The sequence below is a fragment of the Pinus tabuliformis genome, chromosome 6 (assembly GCF_031772625.1).
Source record: "Pinus tabuliformis cultivar Carrire ecotype Pingquan chromosome 6, CPIR1, whole genome shotgun sequence".
In the NCBI taxonomy this organism is placed as follows: domain Eukaryota; kingdom Viridiplantae; phylum Streptophyta; class Pinopsida; order Pinales; family Pinaceae; genus Pinus; species Pinus tabuliformis.
In genome coordinates this window covers 773,872,293-773,891,455 of record NC_142292.1, presented here as the reverse complement: position 1 = coordinate 773,891,455, position 19,163 = coordinate 773,872,293, and positions in this window count along the sequence as shown.

The following is a 19,163-nucleotide window of genomic DNA, read 5'->3' as shown; positions in this document are numbered from 1 at the left end:
ATATGTAAAACAAAGTCACATCTGTGGAAAATGGATTAAGAAGGGACTTTCCCTTAACTAGTACTTGCTTTATTTTGGGTAATACAGTGAAGATACTTAATGAAATACATGTCACATGGAATGTTCATATGGAAAGTGTGCAAGGGGACCTCTTGCTATCAACTACCACATGAAAGAAAGAAGTGTGTCTATGCTTATGATTATGAGACTTATCATGTGAATGGTTGGAAACAAGAGAGGATGAAAATTAAAATTTAAAAATAAATGGGTGTGAATGTGATGAAAAGAAATAACCTATAATAGGTTTGAGGAATTGCTAAGTCACAAAATGAGTGGCATGAATCCATCATCTTGAAAATCAAAGTGGAATTCAATTACTCATAAATTTAGAGATATATATCTGAATGGAAAAAGTGGTTAAGTAACTCCTAGTTTTAAACCTTTAGGCTATTATAATAAATGTTTGATTGCATTGTGAACTCCTTATAATTATTGTGATGTAAATATATAATGCAAAGATAATTTAATTTCAAACTATTTGAAATCAATTGAAAGTGATAGAATTATTATGTATGTAATAATTCTTAAATCATTTTAGGGGATGCTGTAAATTTTGTAATGAAAGGATTGTATGCATGAATTTTTACAGCTATTTGGATAATTGAAAATTTAGATTGCAAGTAAAGTGTTGGAATGGGGTGTAAGATAGAAGCCACCATGAGAGATAAAAATATCACCACTTGCAAGGGAGCCCAATATCATAACAAAAAGTATCATGTTTGTGAGATCTGGCTTCTGAATAAACCAAAATTTGTGCAATTAAAAAATTTTGATTTGAATTTTTTTGAGTATATCTTGGGAAATGGATGTCGTGCACAAGTGAAATGATGAAGCAAAGAGCATAGGAACAAGGTGATGGGCCTCCAAATTAGATACAAACTAAGTCCAATCTAACCTTTCCTAAGCACATAAAGGCTATATTAAATCTCTCATTCTACACTTAATTATGTTTTCTTAGCTTTAATAAGTTCTTAGGAAGGTTTATATATAATTTCATATTATGTGCCTGTTGATGCCTCGAAAATCGCTGCAACAACATAGGGTAAAACCACCCGGTCCGGACCTTAAAGGCAGCTCCTTTTCTGTTTGGTGTGGTGGCTCCGAGTAGAAATAATGGGACCAGTTTCCCAATAATTCGTAAATAGGATGGATAAGTGGTTGATTCTCTAATATATAATGATAATGGATGAATGATTTAATCTAAAAAGTAAAATTATAAACAACTAATCTATCCCGGGAAATTTCTGCTTTAGTGTAACTTTTGATGATCTTTATCCACAAACAGGCATATAGATGACTCTATTGGTAAACAAAGACATTTATTCATATGATAATTACTTTGTTCAAGTAGTTGAACAAAGTAATCATGAAAACATTATTACACTATTCTTCATATATATCATAGACATAAATATGATTGAAAGAATAACACTCCTTAGACATTCAATAGTGATAAGTATAAGGACTGTTGTTAAAACACATACATATATCCAATGATAGCAAGATTAAATAAATGTTGATTCACATGCAAGAATGAAGTAAGAGCATAGATAATAGTACCATATGTTATTTGGATCACTCCCAATATCAATCGCATTTAGATTCCTTCTTCTAACTTAGAAACACTTCCATAACAAAGAAATAGTGCATATTTCATCAAAGCTTTCTTCATTAAAATTCAGAATATTGGCCCAGTCTTCATAAAAATATATCAGAAGCACAATAGTGTGACTTACTGATTTGAGTTTATACAAAAACTGAGGACCCTTTCTAAAAGCATGAAAGGGCCTATAAATACTAACTAGGCTAACTAATTACAAAATAAAAATGCTATTAAATGGTACAACTAAATCATGAGTATCTCCTCAAAATAGGCTTGTTTGCAGTCGGTAGCATGATTCATTGTTTCAGATGATCTTCCTTTGGCTTGAGCTGGCAGATAGCAAGCATCGGTTGCAATTCTGGAGGGCGACTCAGACGAGAATGCAGTTGGGCTGAGTATGTGGCATCATGGATTTCAGGAATCATGTAACTGATCACATCGGTTAAACATTTGAGTGCGGCCCTTTGACTGTATGGTTTAACTAAGAAAAACCAAAAGGTATCCCAAGTTAAACTTTGGATGCCGGCGATTAATCTTCCATTCTTCTCCAATTCTTGATTGCATGTTTGTTCCAATGCTTTGGCTAACGGCAATTTACCTGGAGTGCATTGTGAAATCATGTTAGACAGATAAAGAGTGTCATTGATTAACTCAATTAAATTATTGGTTGATAATCTGCATCTTGAGGTTTCTCTCTCTGCTTTCATCAGTTGTGACTGCCATTCTAGGAAAATGATTTCTTTGTGTGACTCTAGAATTTTAGGCAGATTCGCGGCTTGCCCTTCACTGGTGTCTTGCCAAGCAAGAAAGTTGGTTAAAGTCTCATCGGCCTGTTCCAAATCCTGCCTAGCATCGACTGATTTGTCAACTATTGATGCAGTAATCTCACAAAGGGGCTCAACCAGAGAAATGTTATGACATAGCAGTTTTAGCTGTGTAATCAATGCTTTATTGATTTGGAGAGCTTTGGACCTGAAATCTACTGGTTGCAGAAGACTCTTGAACTTTTCTACTTGGTGTGACAGTTGAGCAATTTGCTCATCTTTCGTCTTACTCATTTGTTCATTCATTGTCTTCAATCTGGCCAATGCTTCGGATAATTCCTTTTGTTTCTGTACTGCGCTTAAGTCTATCCTCTGCTTCTCCTTGAGCAATTGCTCATTTAATTGATTGTTTATATGTTGCTGTGTTGATAGTTGCTGTTCTAACTGTTCTATTTTTTGTTGTCTTTCGGACACCTGTGACTGCAATGAAACAATTTTTTGGTCTCTTTCCTTAAGTAGATTGCTTACTTCCAAGGCTTTATCCATAGTGGCTGCCGAATAGGCTCCGACATACTAAGAAAGTTTTGTAAGGTCATCGGAAGGATTAAATTCCTCCTTCCACACCACATTAGCCATCTCTGTTTGTGCTGGTAAAAGGGAAGATTGATCAAGTCTCCTCCTTTTCCTTTGTCTTTTCACTACAGCCCTGTGTTTGGGACTGTAAAAGACATCTAATGGTGGTATGTCTTCTATTTGCAAAACAATTTGATCGGATGGATCCTTAGGAATTATCTCTACATCTTTGCTGGTGGGTAGGCCGCTGGTCCCTTCAATTGGAACCGTAGTTGTTGTTGTCTCTTGACCGACTGTTACTTGAGGTGTGCTGAACCCTTGTGAAGTCTCGGGATTGCTTATAATAGAGTCAAATTGTTGCCATTCTTTGAGGAGTTTGGGATCAATCTGAGTATCTATATCAATATATTCATTGTCCTATTTCTTTTCTTTCTCCTACTCTGTTTCCTGTTTTGGTTGCTTTTCTTGCTCGGGAATCTTCTCTGTAGCAGGAGGTTTGTCAATAATTTGTTGTTCAGGCTTGCTTGACTGAGTTGTTGGGGTAGTAGCTAATAAGTCCAGAGGCAGAGTTTGCAACCTCTGTTCTCTGAGCCTATTGAATTCTACCAACCCTTCATCTTTATATTTCATTTTGGCCAATGTTTTTACCTGAAGTAATGATTCTGATGAAGAAAATAGGTCGTCAAATTCATCTTTTTAATGACCAAACTTTGTAAGTTTGGCTTGTTCAAGCACGTTATAGGAAATTTTCCTTGGGTCGTATTGCCTGTTAGGGATGGTTGCAAGATTGAGCATGTTTATTTTTTCTGCCTCTTTATCCGCATGTTTGTAATCATTTAGAGTATAAACACCGCATCTCAAAGGAAATGTAGGCCACAACTGCTTTTTAGAATTCCTAAGAGTTTTGGATGTTCCTGCTATTGTTATTTGGTAGGCCAATTCTCGAGCCAATAGCTTATCAGGTACATACAAAGGAAGGACATGGGGTCTTGCAAGGCTACCATAAACCCTTATATATGTGAACTTGTCTTCCCCAAACCAATTTCCTACAGCAGTCAAGTCAATCCCTGCTTCCTCGGAAATCCTTGGGGCAGGCTTATCAAAAATGGCATAATAGATAGGTAACATGAAACCATTACAGATTTGATACAAGTGGTCTTTATAGTGTGCCTTCCATAACATCTGATGATAAATGTGGATTGGATTAGGGTCTTGTGCAGTCCATCTCCACCCGAGTACCGGGTATTCAGAATTAAAGCAAAGAATATCCATAATATAAGCACTATAATAAAAAGGGGGAATGGTTTTGGTGGTTTTACGTGCATTTGATCTGAAGTCAAGAATTGCAGTGGCTAATTTATCAGACAATATGTTTGCCCAATCCATCACATAACTATTAACCGCCGCTTCCATTAAAGGAACCATTTCAATAGTGAACTTTGCAGAATCATGCATTCCCCACATTCTACACATCATTGCCCCAGCATAACAGTAAGGAGATGATAACAAATCAACAGAGTACTTACCCGATGATTCATGTTTGTGCTTTGCGGGATTCTGTCTCCATTGCTTAATTGGGGCCGATTCAGTCTCATTCTCTGCTGCGAATTTTTCCAGAAAGGCTTTGTTGTATTTATTTTTAGGTTCGGGCAAGTGATACATCTTCCTTAAGTCATCAGGCTGAAATGAACCAAAAATTCTTCCGTCAACTGTGCAAAATGTTCTATTTGAAACTGGAATTTCTTCAACCACCCATCTGACTACATCAGTGTATGGAAGAATTTTCTCCCGTGCTACTATCCTGTGCAAATATGAGTCAGCTAAATCTTTCAGGGAAGCTTCTGATTTATTAGTTGAGTCTGCAGTAGCTTCTTCCGACACTTCCTCAAGCTCCTCTGCTTCAATTAAATTGTAGATACTTTGCCAACTTGTATTTCCAAGGCCAAGACACGTAGTGTCTGAGATTAATCCTTTTTTACTTGGTCCTGGATCACTGGTGGACCGAATTGTTGCTGTAGGAGCGGCTGCTGCTACGGATCTCTTGGATTTCTTTCCGATTTGTTTCAAATTTGTTATTTCGGCGGAGTTTTGCACAAGGAATGCAACTAACGTGATACAGAGAATAGGTAGTATGAGCCAATATGAAAGAATTATATCGATTAGCAGATAATAAAGGATTATAGTGAAACTGCCGCAGATACAATCTAAAGGAAAATCTGGCATAACTGCTTCATTAATTGGCCGTTTAACCTGTCAATCATAGTAAAGGAGTTTTAAATACCCATCATATCGTTTATATGATGAATGATCCATTCAAGCATGGCTTAGATTTTTTGGCGGATAATCAGAAGTAAATCGCAATCGGTGATTGGTAACGTGAATGGGAAGGTTTAATAATAGTCCAAAATATCCTTCGATCACCAAAAGGTGATACAATGCATGCAATCCTTTTAAATATGTTTCGAAACACGCGCCTTGATTTAATGCATCACAATCGGGGATGGGTTCGGGTCATATTACTTATGCCATTGCAAAATCATCGATCGCCGATGGTGATACGCCTTATCACATCGGAGGATTTGAATGTGTCATAATTCATGTATTGGGTTGTTACGGCCGACTACCAATGGCGATACCCTTTATCGCATCGGAGAAATGAGGGAGGCGTTTCTCTATACTATGTGTTTTTCCTTTTCCTGATATCCGATAGCGATTTCCTTTTTTGGATCGGAGTGAGTCAATGGGTCTTTTTATATATGTTTTTCTTATTATTGCGATATGTGATCTTGCGATCTCTTTATCGTAATAACAAAGAACTTTATAATTATTTAAAAGACCTATTTTATTATTGTTCAAAAGGTTTATTTTAAAATATATCATTTCCATTGGACCTTTTGATGAGGGTTTTTCTAATGATGAGTTAATACCAATTTATTCACACATCTAAGTTTAAAAGGGACCCATTTCCTATTATGATTTCTTAAAGAAAAATTTTATGAAATGGGGGGGGGGGGGGGGGGGGGGGGGTTTGTTGTACAGCACAACAGTGCCTAATATTATCTATTTTTGTAGAATAGTATGAGAATATTTGGAAGATTACGAAGATTTGGAAGATGAGATAATCTAGGTACTTTCTCCCTGCCATAGGAGGGACAGTTAAATGAATAAAATATCATAAAATCATTGACAAATTCGGGAGCTCCACTGATTGAGAAAATATAGGGATGTGTTCCCTACTAAAAGAGAATCCAGAACTTAGTATTTAACGAAGATTCCTACTTTTGGGAACCAGATCCATTGTTTTAGGAATTTTAAAGGGGAAAGCTACCTCCTTTCAAGGAGGATGATTCCTCATTAATTTGTATAAGTACCAATTCGAATTAGCCTCTTAGGGCATATATTTAATAGTCTTCTTGTGGATAAAACTTGTTATTTAGCAACTCTACTTTTATTTCTATCATGAATGTACTTGGATTAACTATAATAATGAAGTTTTGTTTCATTTTAAGCTTCCAGGGCTTGGTTTCCATCATAGGACTTTGAGTGTCCTTCAGATTGGCCATCCTAGGAGCCTCGGAGCCCTGTTGTACAATTCCTTTATCTTCTTTGAATGTTTTGTTCACTTGCATTTCCTATTTCTGCACTTAATATTCATGTTTCATTTTATAAAGGTTATATTGGTTAAATTATTGAAGTAAGTCTTTTTGCAGTTCATTTATATAGGTACAAGCATGATGCATCCTTACAACAACTTTTAAAATTCATATTTGTAAAACATGATTGGTTTACTAGTTCACAATTTTGGAATTTTTGGAAGTATCTTGTAGTAAAATAGTAATAAATTTATGTTGAATTTTGGCACATGTTAATGATATTATTTTAAGTTGATTCTAATTGGAATGAAGCCTAAAAACATCCAACTTAATAACAAAATTTAACCCATATAATTTTCACTTGATCAGGTTAGGCATTTGGTAGGTTAACTAGCTCACTGATTCTTAAATTTATGGTTTTTAGAGTAGTAATTTTCTGCTAATTATTAGCACATGTTAACAAGGGTGTTTTTTAGTGATTCTACTTGGATTGGAGTTCTGGGGAATCTTGATTAAAACAAAATTTACTCCATATCATTTTCTTTTGATTTGCTTGGCCATTCAATGAGATAACTCAGAGGATAGACTTGCTGGTAGATTAGGTATTTTAGTCTTTTCAAGTATACAAATCATAATCTTTCTTGTGTGTAGGTGAGGCTATGTATTTTCAGGGTTGAGAATTTTCATTTTCATTTGTCACCATATCATCAACACCTTACCTCCTTCCTTAACAACCTCTTCAAGAAAACTATCACTAGGCTTAGAAAGGGCTTCATACACCCTTCTCCTATTGTATTCCATCTTTCCTAACTTTCATATCACCTTCTAAGCCCACAGAGTACTCTTGGACCTAATCCTGTAGAAAAACAGGACAATATTGTAGCACTCTATCTCGATCTTGTAGCACTGGGCAAAGACCCTCCAAACTCGACCAAAATGTCCCTCTAAGCTTTATTTTTTGCATATTGACCCTACACAATGACCCTAGGCTCTAAAACAAAGTTTTAAGAAGACTAGAGACCACTTAGGATTCATGTTTTCACTACTGTGATATGTCTTTGTAATTAGGGTTAGTAAACATGTCCATGAATTGAATGGTACATGGATGGTTTACATGATTAATTTTTAAAATTCTTAATGAACACTATTACTAGCATATGGTCTCTTTGAATGTAGTGATGTTTATTTGGTTCATGTTCCTTACTTTATGAAATTAGAATAGGTTTTATTTCCTTGTCTTTTTTTTCTTACAATAGGTTAAGTATTCCATTTCAAACATTTCAATTTTTGCAATTAGTTTAAGCTTGATTTCATGATATTCACTTCATTGCATCAGTTCAACAAAAGGAGGCCACATTGCATGCTGCAAATATAGTTCTAACACCTCTTACGTTTGTACAAAACTCAAGTTGATAATTAACGTTGGTAGCCTTGAGAGTTTCAACATTCTTGCTGCAATACCAAGTCTCATCACTTTATGGCACCATTTCCAATGAGGTGTCATAATATGCATCATTTTCTTCCCTGTTTGATTCTTTTTTTTTCTTTCTACAAAAACAGAAAAATTGCATTAGACATATTTCATTTCAAAAACAAAAAATTGCATTAGCATTCTTATTCATATTTTTTTATAACAATAGAAAAAATATTTATCCAACACTAAACCCCCCCCCCCCCCCCCCCCCCCCCCCCCCCCCCCCCCCCACACCCCCCACCCACATTTGACAATGTGGGGCAGTAAGAACCACATAACCATACACTTTTGCAGGTAAAAGAAGAAGAGGTGGCAGAGAAGGTAGAATAAATGGATGGGGATGATGATAATGAGGAAGATCCTCTTGGATTTCCAATTCCAGATACTGATATCAGTGTTCATATGAACAAAATATCTCCATATTTCCTTCCAAACTTCCATGGTATGAGGTCAGAGGATCTGGAAACCTTCCTCTTAAAATTTGAAATCCTTTGTAAATTTTATGGTTACTTATTAAACACTCAAAAATTGAGATTGTTTTTAGAAACATTGAAGGATAGAGCTCTTAAATTGTTCATGAGTTTAGGGACTAATTAAATAAGATCATGGAATGATATGCAAAAGTTATTTCTAAAAAAACATAAAGATCGTGATCTTAAAGAAAAAATATTTAGAATGACTTAAAAAAAATATGAGAACCTTTAGGATATAATAGGGAGATTTATTTATAATGCTAAGAGGGAAAAATTACATCATTTAGAATTTGATACACTAAAAACCCTATTACTTAGAACAAGTAGGGATGATTGGATCGATCTCCTTGATCTCATGAGTAGAGGTAATGTATACTAATTATCATTTGAAGAAATTTATGAAATATGCAAGCATACATCAAGAGGAAGGGCAAGAGTAAGAAAATCAAAATCAAGATCGGTAAGTCAAGATGAACGTGGAAATTTACTTGATAACTTTAAAACATAAATTCTTAGCAGTCTAAGTGAAAAAGTAGAAATGTTAAGAATTCAAAATGAGAGAAAACAAGATGTTGATATATGTGTTATCCATGCAGAATCACGTGCTATTAAATATTTCCCATCATTACCAAGGTTGAAGGAAGTTTACCAGGAGGATAGTGGAGCAAGTCAATCACCAAAGCAACTTTGTTATGTAGCTCTAAGAACACCATGGTAGCCTAGTGAACCTGGTATGATTCAAGAACCTAATTAAAAATTTCAAGTTTATGCACAACCATCTCAAAGTAATTGGAACACACCCTTTCCTTGACAACCTTGGCCATCTCAACCCCAAAACCAATCTTGACAACAAGGTTGACAAGGTCCCTATAGGATAAATCTACAATATCCTCAATATTTTCCTCAATATCCTCCATACCCAACTCCATGTTATCCCTACCATCAAACTCCAACACAATCACAACCTCACCCACATTTATTTCAAAGATCCACTCCCACTCAACTACCTATACAACTATTTTTGAACCTAAACAATAAAGTAACTCAACTCACTTACAATGTTGAGGTACAAAACTTTCAAATAACTCTTCTTGACCTAAATGGTATTCATATTAGATTAAGAAGATTATTGCAGAAAAGAGATTCGCCTGATGTCAATGAAGGAAAACATTCACAAAAAGACGATTCAAATGAGAATACCAAAGAATAATGGATTTCACTTGATGGAGAGAAGACATTAGAATCATATATTGTGAAAGTTCCATCATGTTTACCATCAGATCCTCTATGTGTTGAATAGAATAATCAATAAAAAGAAGAAGATTTGAATGTCATGGTAGAAGAGGAAACTGATCAACGTGGTCCAAATATGCAAGTGAACCAAGGGCATCACAACTATGTTGAAATCTGGTTCCAGAAAATCATTAAGTTGCAATAACACACTCCTCTTAAAAAATTCCTGATCTCATCTCAATCAAAGAAACTGGTCTCTCATATGCTGGTATATCTTAATGAACATCTTTCAAACCTACATATGAGTGTATTTGTCTTCCTGGTACATACATGGCTCCATTGGAAGTATTCCTATGCTTAAAAAAAAGAGAGCAAAAAAATAAATATCTCAGGTGAAAATCTCCTTTGAGGTGCTTGAGATCGTCTCACTAGTTGACAATGTCCGTGAGGTGATTAATGAGCTGGGAAAAAGAAAAGTAAAAAATAAAAAAATAATAAGATCCTAGGTGAAAACCTCTTTTGCGGCACCTAGGAAGATCTACTGGTTGGAAACTTCATTGAGTCAATCATTAGGCCCAAAGAGAAAAGAAAAAAAGATATTTTTTTGTTCCAGTTTCATTTATGTGTTTGCATGCAGGTACTCCTCCACCTACATAAGGAAAATAAATAGCTCAGTGCCACAAAAATAGAAAAATATATAAATGAGAAGTGAGGCAAGCAACAAGTAAAAAACAATCAACCTTGGGCTTCTTAACTTCTATCAAAACTGATCAAGAAGGACCAAGGTCATGTCAATCCATCACCCTCATCCATTTCCAACCTTAACTCATCATTCTCAAACCTTCCCCATTTAATTTTCTTGTTGTCCTATAGCTAGTACAAGAAAGCTCTATGCTACTAAGGGATAACCCAAAATTGCTAAAATACATAGGAAAACAAATGCTTTGACATCTAGAAAACCATGCATCCCTTGGATGATTTGTTATGGGGAGATGCATAAGGATGATGATAACATGCTTAAAAATTTTCAGCAAATTCCGATGCATATTTTTTGAGAAATTGGTTTCCATCACATACATCCATTTTTCATTTTTCTCAAGAATCATGCATCTATTGGACAATATTTCTTATGGGGAGATGCATACGGATGATGGAAACATGCTCAAAAATATTTTAGGTGAACCGAATCTACCATTTTAGAGATATGGGTTAAACAAGCCTGCTACACGATTGTCCCATAACTGCTACACGATTGTCCAAAATTGCTACAGGTTTGTGATAGGTATAGAAAAAGGGTTCAAATATTGTGTTTTTCATCTAGAAAAAGAGGAGGGGTCCACCACACCATCATCATCCATCCTCTAGACCATTTATCCTCTTTTCCACCCAAATATGCACCTTTGTCCATAAAAAATCCCCATTTTCACCCCTTCTTTTATCATTTCCACCACAACAAAGGCTTACGATCATTGTCCATACTAATTGATCATGAATTATCAACGTTTTTGGAAGCAATATCTGAAAGATATTATGGTCATAGAGGAGTATGTGTGACTGCTATAAGAAGAAATACAATCATGTAACAGTCTGCACAAACCTTATAGGACCACAATTGAAAACACCAGAATGAAGAACCAACTATCATGAAAGCATTGGAGAGTCATTTCCTTGGTTTTGGGCACCTACAAGACCTATGAAAAGCTGCTACAAGATTATTTTCCACCTTCAATATCAACATTTAATCCACCTCTTGCAGAAACTGTGTTGACAAGCTTCAATTAGTTAGGCATATTTTCAAAGAAAAAAGAAAAGAACCGCACACACAAAAATTCAGAGCAAACAAGTGCATGGAGCAACGAAACTGAAAATATGGCACCTCAGGAGATAAGAAAAGCAGCCTTACCTCTATTCAGAAATGACATGCAAACACCAAATGATCAACTACAACACTCACATCAGGAGCATCTCAACAACAATATTTTGGCCATTTGAACCAAAAATATGAATCAACCACAACAACAACAAAAAGACCTAGAATACCTCCATAAACAAGGCTATCAATAGTAGATTATCACATGCAGTTTCAGGTTCATCAAAGGTAACCTCCACATCTATGGTATCATCCTACTAAAAAAGACTTATGGTAAGGCACAAGTATGTAGCTCCTTAACCTCACCCTTCAAACCTATTCTAGATTAAGAAAATATTAATAGTGTGAGAATGAAATGTATTTTATAGCCAAAATAAATAGCAGGAAGCCTCAACCTTATCGAGCAAGTCACTTAACATTTCTCCGAAGGACACCCACATGTGTGGGAGATAAATGAGACAAAAGTGAAAAAAGTACTTAAGAAAGTGGGATGTTATCACAGAGTACAAAAAGTAGGTGGGGTTAGTTCATTTCACTCAAAGCATTCAAATTTTATTTTGCATGCAATATTGTTAAGGAAAAAAAGAGAAAAATATATAAGTGGGATCAACTCACTTAACTCAATGTTTTTCATGCAATGTTGTTAAAAAAAGAAGAGAGGAATATTAAAAAATAAGTGTAAAAATAAAAGTAAAGTGGAAAAACCACCACCTCTTTGCATGCAAATTAGTTGCTACAATGTCCTCCAGGCACTGCTATAGGATACAAACAAGATGTTATAGGAAAGTTACAAGGCTACTACGGGATACTACAACATGCACCATATTGCATCTGTGAGTTACCTAAAGGTTCTAAAAATGTCTTGAAGGTGGGAGAAGGCAATAAAAGGTTGTAGAAAAGTGTAATGGGCCCTTCACATAAATTGAGGAAATAGAAGACCCCACAATACACAAGGAAATGTAAATAAATGCTTTCAACTAGTTGGGGTAGCTACACGGGAATTAATGAAGAAAAGAAGAGGAAAAAAGACAAGTAGTTTACTCAGAGGGTGAGCAACAATTTCAATAGGGGTATAATGGGCCTTCAAATTAGATACAAACTAAGGCCCATCTAACATTTCCTGGGAACATAAAGACTATATTAAACCTCTCCTTCTGCACTTAATAATGTTTTTTCAGTTTTAATAATTTCTTAGGAAGTTATAGAGATAATTTCATATTATGTGCCTAATATTATTCATTTTTGTAGAATATTGTGAGAATATTGGGCATAATATGAAGAATTAGAAGATGAGATAATCTAGGGAATTTCTCCCGCTACAAGATGGACCATTAAATTAATAAAATATCATAATTTCATTGACAATTTCTGAATCTCCATTGATTAAGAAAATCAAGGGATGTGTTCCCTGCAAAAGGAGAAGCCAAAACTTAGTATTTAATGGAGATTCCTACTATTGGGAACCAGATCCACTTTTTAAGGAATTTTGAAGGGGATAGCTACCTACATTCAAGAAAAATGTGTCCTCACCAATTTGTATAAGTACCAATTCGAATTATCCTCTTAGTCTCATTTCTATCCAGGATGTACTTGAATTGATTCTAATAATGAAGTTTGGTGTCATTTTGAGCTTCTAAAGCTTGGTTTCCTTCATAGGACTCCAAGTATCCTTGGGCTTGGCCATCCAAAGAGCCTCAGAGCCCTATTGTATGATTTTTTATCTTCTTTGAATTTCTTTACGTGCAGATCCTATTCTCACATTTCTTATTTCTACTCTTAATATTCATGCCTTAATTGTTATAGATTAGATTGGTTAAATAATTGAAGTAAGTATTTTTAGTTCATTTATATATGTAAAATCATTATGCATCCCTATAAAAAGAATTAGAATTCATATTCATCATTGAGCTACTTGGGTTGCTTTACTAGTTCACAATTTTGGAATTTCTGGAAGTATCCTATAGCAAAATAGTAATAAATTTATGTTGAATTTTAGCACGTGTTAATGCACTTATTTTGATTTTATTCAGTTTGTATTGAAACATAAAATATCCAACTTAATAACAAAATTTACCCCATATCATTTTCACTTTATTAGATTAGGCATTTGGTAGCTTAACTAGCTCCCCAATTCTTGAATTTCTCGTTTTTAGAGTAGTATTTTTTTTTTAATATTTAACACATGTTAGCAAGGGTGTTTTAGAGTGATTCCACTTGTATTGGAGTCCTAGGAAATCCTACTTAATAAAACAAATTACCCCATATTATTTTCATTTTATTTGGTTGGTCATTTAGTGAGATAACTTAGAGGACAAACTCGCTGGCAAACTAGGTATTTTAGTCTTTTCAAGTATAAAAATCAGAATTTTTCTTGTGTTCTGGTGATACTATGGATTTTTAGGGCTGAAAATTGTAATTTTCATGTTTCATTGTATCATCAACACCTTCCCTCCTTCCTCAACAACCTCTTCAAGCAAATTTTCTACAAATAGATCTTTTCATATTTGTTAGAGGCCATTGTTTTCATCTTCCCTTGTGCAAGATAGGATCCTGAGGAGAAATAGGCTTGGAAAGAGCTTCAAAACCCCTTCTCGTGACTTATTCCATCTTTCCTCACTTCATTTCACCTTCTAAACCCACAAAGTGCTCTCATACCTGATCTTGTAGCAAAGAAGGACAATCCTATAGTACTCTGTCCCGATCCCGTAGCATTGTGCACAGCCCATCCAAACTCGACCATAATTTCTCTCTAAGCTTGTTTTTTCCATCTTGACCCTACATAATGACCCCTAGGCTCTGAAACCAAGTTTTAGGAAGACAAGAGACCACTTAGGATTCATCTTTTCACCACTGCAATATGTCTTTGCAATTATGGTTAGTAAACAAGTTTATGAATTGAATGGTACATGGATGGTTTACATGATTACTTTTTGAAACACTTAATGAACATTGTTACTAGAATATAGTCTCTTTGAATGCAATGATGTAGATTTGGTTCAAGTTGTTTACTTTATGAAATTAGAATAGGTTTTCTTTCCTTGGATTTTGTTTCCTGCAATAGGTTAATATTTCCATTTCAAGCATTTCCATTTTTGAAATTAGTTTAGGTTTGATTTCATGATATTCACTTCATTGCATCAGATCAACAAGAGAAGGACAGATTGTATGATTCACATATAGTGCTGACACCTCTTAAATTTGTATGAACCCTGGGTTGATAATTAAAGTTGGTAGCCTTAGGAGTTATAACGTTCTTGTTGCAATACTCAGACTCATCACTTTTTGGCACCATTGCTGGGGAGGTGTCAAAGTATGCGGTGGTTTCTTCCCATGGTTGATTTATTTCTTTTACTTTATGCAAAAACAAAAACAAAAATCGCATATGAAATATTTCATTTCAAAAACAAAAAAATTGCATTGCATTAACATTCTTATTCTTTCTTTTTTATAAAAACAAAAAATATACTTCTCCAACACCAACCCCCCCTTATGACCACATGGTGCAGTAAGAACCACATCACCATCCACTTTTGTAGGTAGAATAAGAAGAGGTGGAAGAGAAGGTAGAAGAAATGGATGGAGATGATGACAATGAGGAATATCCTCTTGGATTTCCCATTTAAGATACTGATACTAGTGTTCATATGAAGAACATCCCTCCATATTTCCTTTTGAACTTCCGTGGGATGAGGGTATAGGTTCCGGAAAAATTTCTCTTTTAATTTGAAATCCTTTATAGATTTTATGGTTACTTATTAAAAACTAAAAAATTGAGATTGTTTCTAATAACATTGAAGGATAGAGCTCTTAAATGGCTCATGATTTTAGGACTAATGCATTAAGATCACAGAATAGTATGCAAAAGATATTTCTAGGAAAATATAAAGATGATGATCTTAAAGAATAAATATTTAGAATGACTCAAACATAAGTTTAGAACTTTGAGGATCTACTAGAGATATTTATTTATAATATTAAGAGGGAAAAATTAAATCATTTAAAATTTGACACACTAAAAACCCTCTTACTTAAAAGAATTAGGGATGAGTGGATTCATCTCCTTGATCTCATTAGTAGAGGTAATGTATACAAATTATTATATGAAAAAAATTGTAAAATATGCAAGCGCATATCAAGAGGAAGGACAAGAGTAAGTGAATCAACATCGAGATCGGCAAGTCAAGCTCAACTTAGACTTTTTTTTTTATAACTTTAAAACATAAATTATTAGCAATCTAAGTTAACAAGTAGAAATGTTAAGAATGCAAAATGAGAAAAAAGAGGATGTTGATATTTTTTTTCTTCATACAAAATCATATGCTACTAAATATTTCCCATCATTACCAAGGTTGAAGTTTACCAGGAGGATAGTGGAGCAAGTAAATCACTAAATCAACTCTATTATGTAGCCCCAAGAATACCATGACAACCTATTAATCCTAATATGATGCAAGGACCTAATTCAAAATTTCAATATTATGCACAACCATCTCAAAGCGATTGGAACACACCCTTTCCTTGGCAAACTTGGTCATCTCAACCCCAAAATGAATCTTGGCAACAAGGTTGGAAATGACCTTATGGGCGAAATCCACAATATCCACAATATCCTCCATACCCAACTCCATTCTATCCCTACCATCCACCTCCACCACAACCATATCCTCAACAAAATCCATCTCAAAGATCCACTCCCACTCAACTACCTATAAAACCATTTCCAAACCCAAACAATAAAGTATCTCAACCCACTTATAATATTGAGGTACAACACTTCCAAACAAATCTTCTTGATATAAATTGTATTCATCTTAGATCAGGAAGAGTAATGAAAAAAAATATTCTCTTGATCTCATTGAAGAACAACATTCACAAAAGGAATATTCAAATGAGGAGACCAAAGAATCATGGATTGCACTTGATGGAGAACAAACATTAGAATCAGAGATTGAGAAAGTTCCATCATGTTTACCATCATATCCTCCATGTGTTTAAGAGAATAATAAGTGAAGATAATAAGATTTGAATGTCATGGTAAAAGAGGACACAAAATGTGATCCAAATGTGCAAGTGAACCCAAGGCATCACAACTATATTGAAATTTGGTTCTAGACAATCATTAAGTTGAAGTAACACACTCTTCTTGAACAATTCTTGATCTCATCTCAATCAAAGAAAATGATCTCTCATATGTTGGTATATATCAAAGCACATCTTTCAAACCTTCATATGAGTTTATTTTCCTTCCTAATACGTACATGGATCCATTGGAAGTATTCCTATGCTTTAAAAAAAAAAGAGAGAAAAAAAATATCTCAGGTGAAAATCTCCTTTGAGGTGCCTAAGATCGACTCACTAGTTGAAAACCTTTGTGAGGTGATTCGTGCGTTGAGAAAAAGGAAACAAATAATAATAATAATAATATTCTAGGTGAAAACCTATCTCGAGGCACCTAAGCAGACCTGCTGGCTGGAAACCTCATTGAGGAAGCTAGTAGGCCTAAATTAAAAAAAAAAAAAAAAAAATGAGAAAAAAGGAAAAAAATGAAAAAAAGACCTTTTTTTGTTCCAGTTGCATCTATGTGTTTGCATGCAAGTACTCCTCCACTCCCATAAGGAAAATAAGCAGGTTAATGCCACGAAAAGAGAAAAAGAAACAAATTAACAATGAGCAAGCATAAAGGTAAATATTAATCAGACTTGGGCTTGTTACCTTCTGTGAAAACCGCTCAATAAGGACCATGGCCATGTCAATCCATCACCCTCATCCATTTCCAACCTTAGCCCATCATTCCCAAGCCTTCCCCATTCATTTTTATCATTGCCCTACAGTTGCTACAATTTTTTTTTGTGTTACTAGAGGATAATCTAGAATTGCTAAAATACATAGGGCAAAAATTGTCTTGAACATATCTTAAAAACCCTGAATCCATTGGCTAAGTTATTTTATTAGGATATGCATAAGGATGATGATGATATTTTTAAAAAATTTCAACAAATTTCGATGTATTTTTTTTAAGAAATTGGTCGCCATCACCTATGATCCATTTTTCATTTTTCTCAAGATTTGTGCATCCATTGGCTATGATTTTTTATAGGGAGATGCATAACGATGACAGAAATATGCTCAATTTTTTTAGATGAATCCAATCTAATGCTTGAGAGATATGGGTTAAATAATCCTACTACATGATTGTCTATATTTGTTACAAGATTGTGATCAATATAGAAAAAGGGTTCAAATATTATGTTTTCATCAAGGAACAAGAGGAGGGGTCCACCACACCATCATCATCCATCCTCCACACCATTTAACCTCTTTTCCACCCAAATATCCACCTTTTTCCATAAAAAAATCCCCACTTTCACCCCTTCTTTCATCACTTCCACCATAACAAAGGATTTTAATCATTGTCCATAGATTGATCATGAATTATCAATGTTTTTAGAAGCATTAATTTGAATGGAATTGTGGTCATAGAGGGGTCTATGTGACTACTATATGAAGAAATATAATATTATAGAAGTTTTCAAAAACCCTACAGTACCATAGTTGAAATCACCAAAATGGAAAACCAACTATCATGAAGGCATTGGAGAGTCATTTCCTTGGTTTTGGGCACCTACAGGACCTCTATAAAGCTGCTACAAGATCACCATCCACCTTCAACAACAACATTTGATCCACATCTTGCACAACCTTTGTTGACAAACTTCAATTAGTAAGGCATATTTTCAAAGAAAAAAGAAAAGAACCAAAAAAAAAAAATTAGAGCAAACAAGTGCATGGAGCAAAGAAACCGAAAATATGACACCTCAGGAGAAAAGCAAAGTAACCTTACCTTTTTTTTCAGAAATGACATGCAAATACCAAATGATCAGCTACAACACTCACATCAATAGCATCTCAATAGCAATATTTTGGCCATCTGAACTAGAGATATCAAACAACCACAACAATAACAAAAGATCTAGAAGACCTCCAAAAACAATGTTATCAATGTCAGATTATCACATGCAGCTTCATGATCATTAAAGGAAACCTCCACATCTACGCAACATCCTACTAAAAAAATAAAACTCATGGTAAGGAACAACTATGCAACTCCTTAAGCTCACGCTTCGAACCTATTCTAGCTTGAGAAAATATTAAAAGTCTACGAAGGGAAGGTATTTTATATCCAAATTTAATAGAAGGAATCCTTGGCCTCATCTAGCAAGTCACTTAACATTTATCCAAAGGACACCCACACATGTGAGAGATAATTGAGACAAAAGTGAAAAAAAAAACTTAAGAAAGTGGGATGTTATCACAGAGTACAAAAAATAGGTGGGAGCTAGTTCAGTTAACTCAAAGCACTCCAAGTTTATTTTGCATGCAATATTCTTAAGGAGAAAAAAAAAGAAGGGAAAAAATATAAGTGAGGCCAGCTCACTTAACTCAAAGTTTTACATGGAATGTTGTTAAAAAAAAAGAGGAATATTAAAAATAAATATAAAAATAAAATTAAAGTGGCGGGA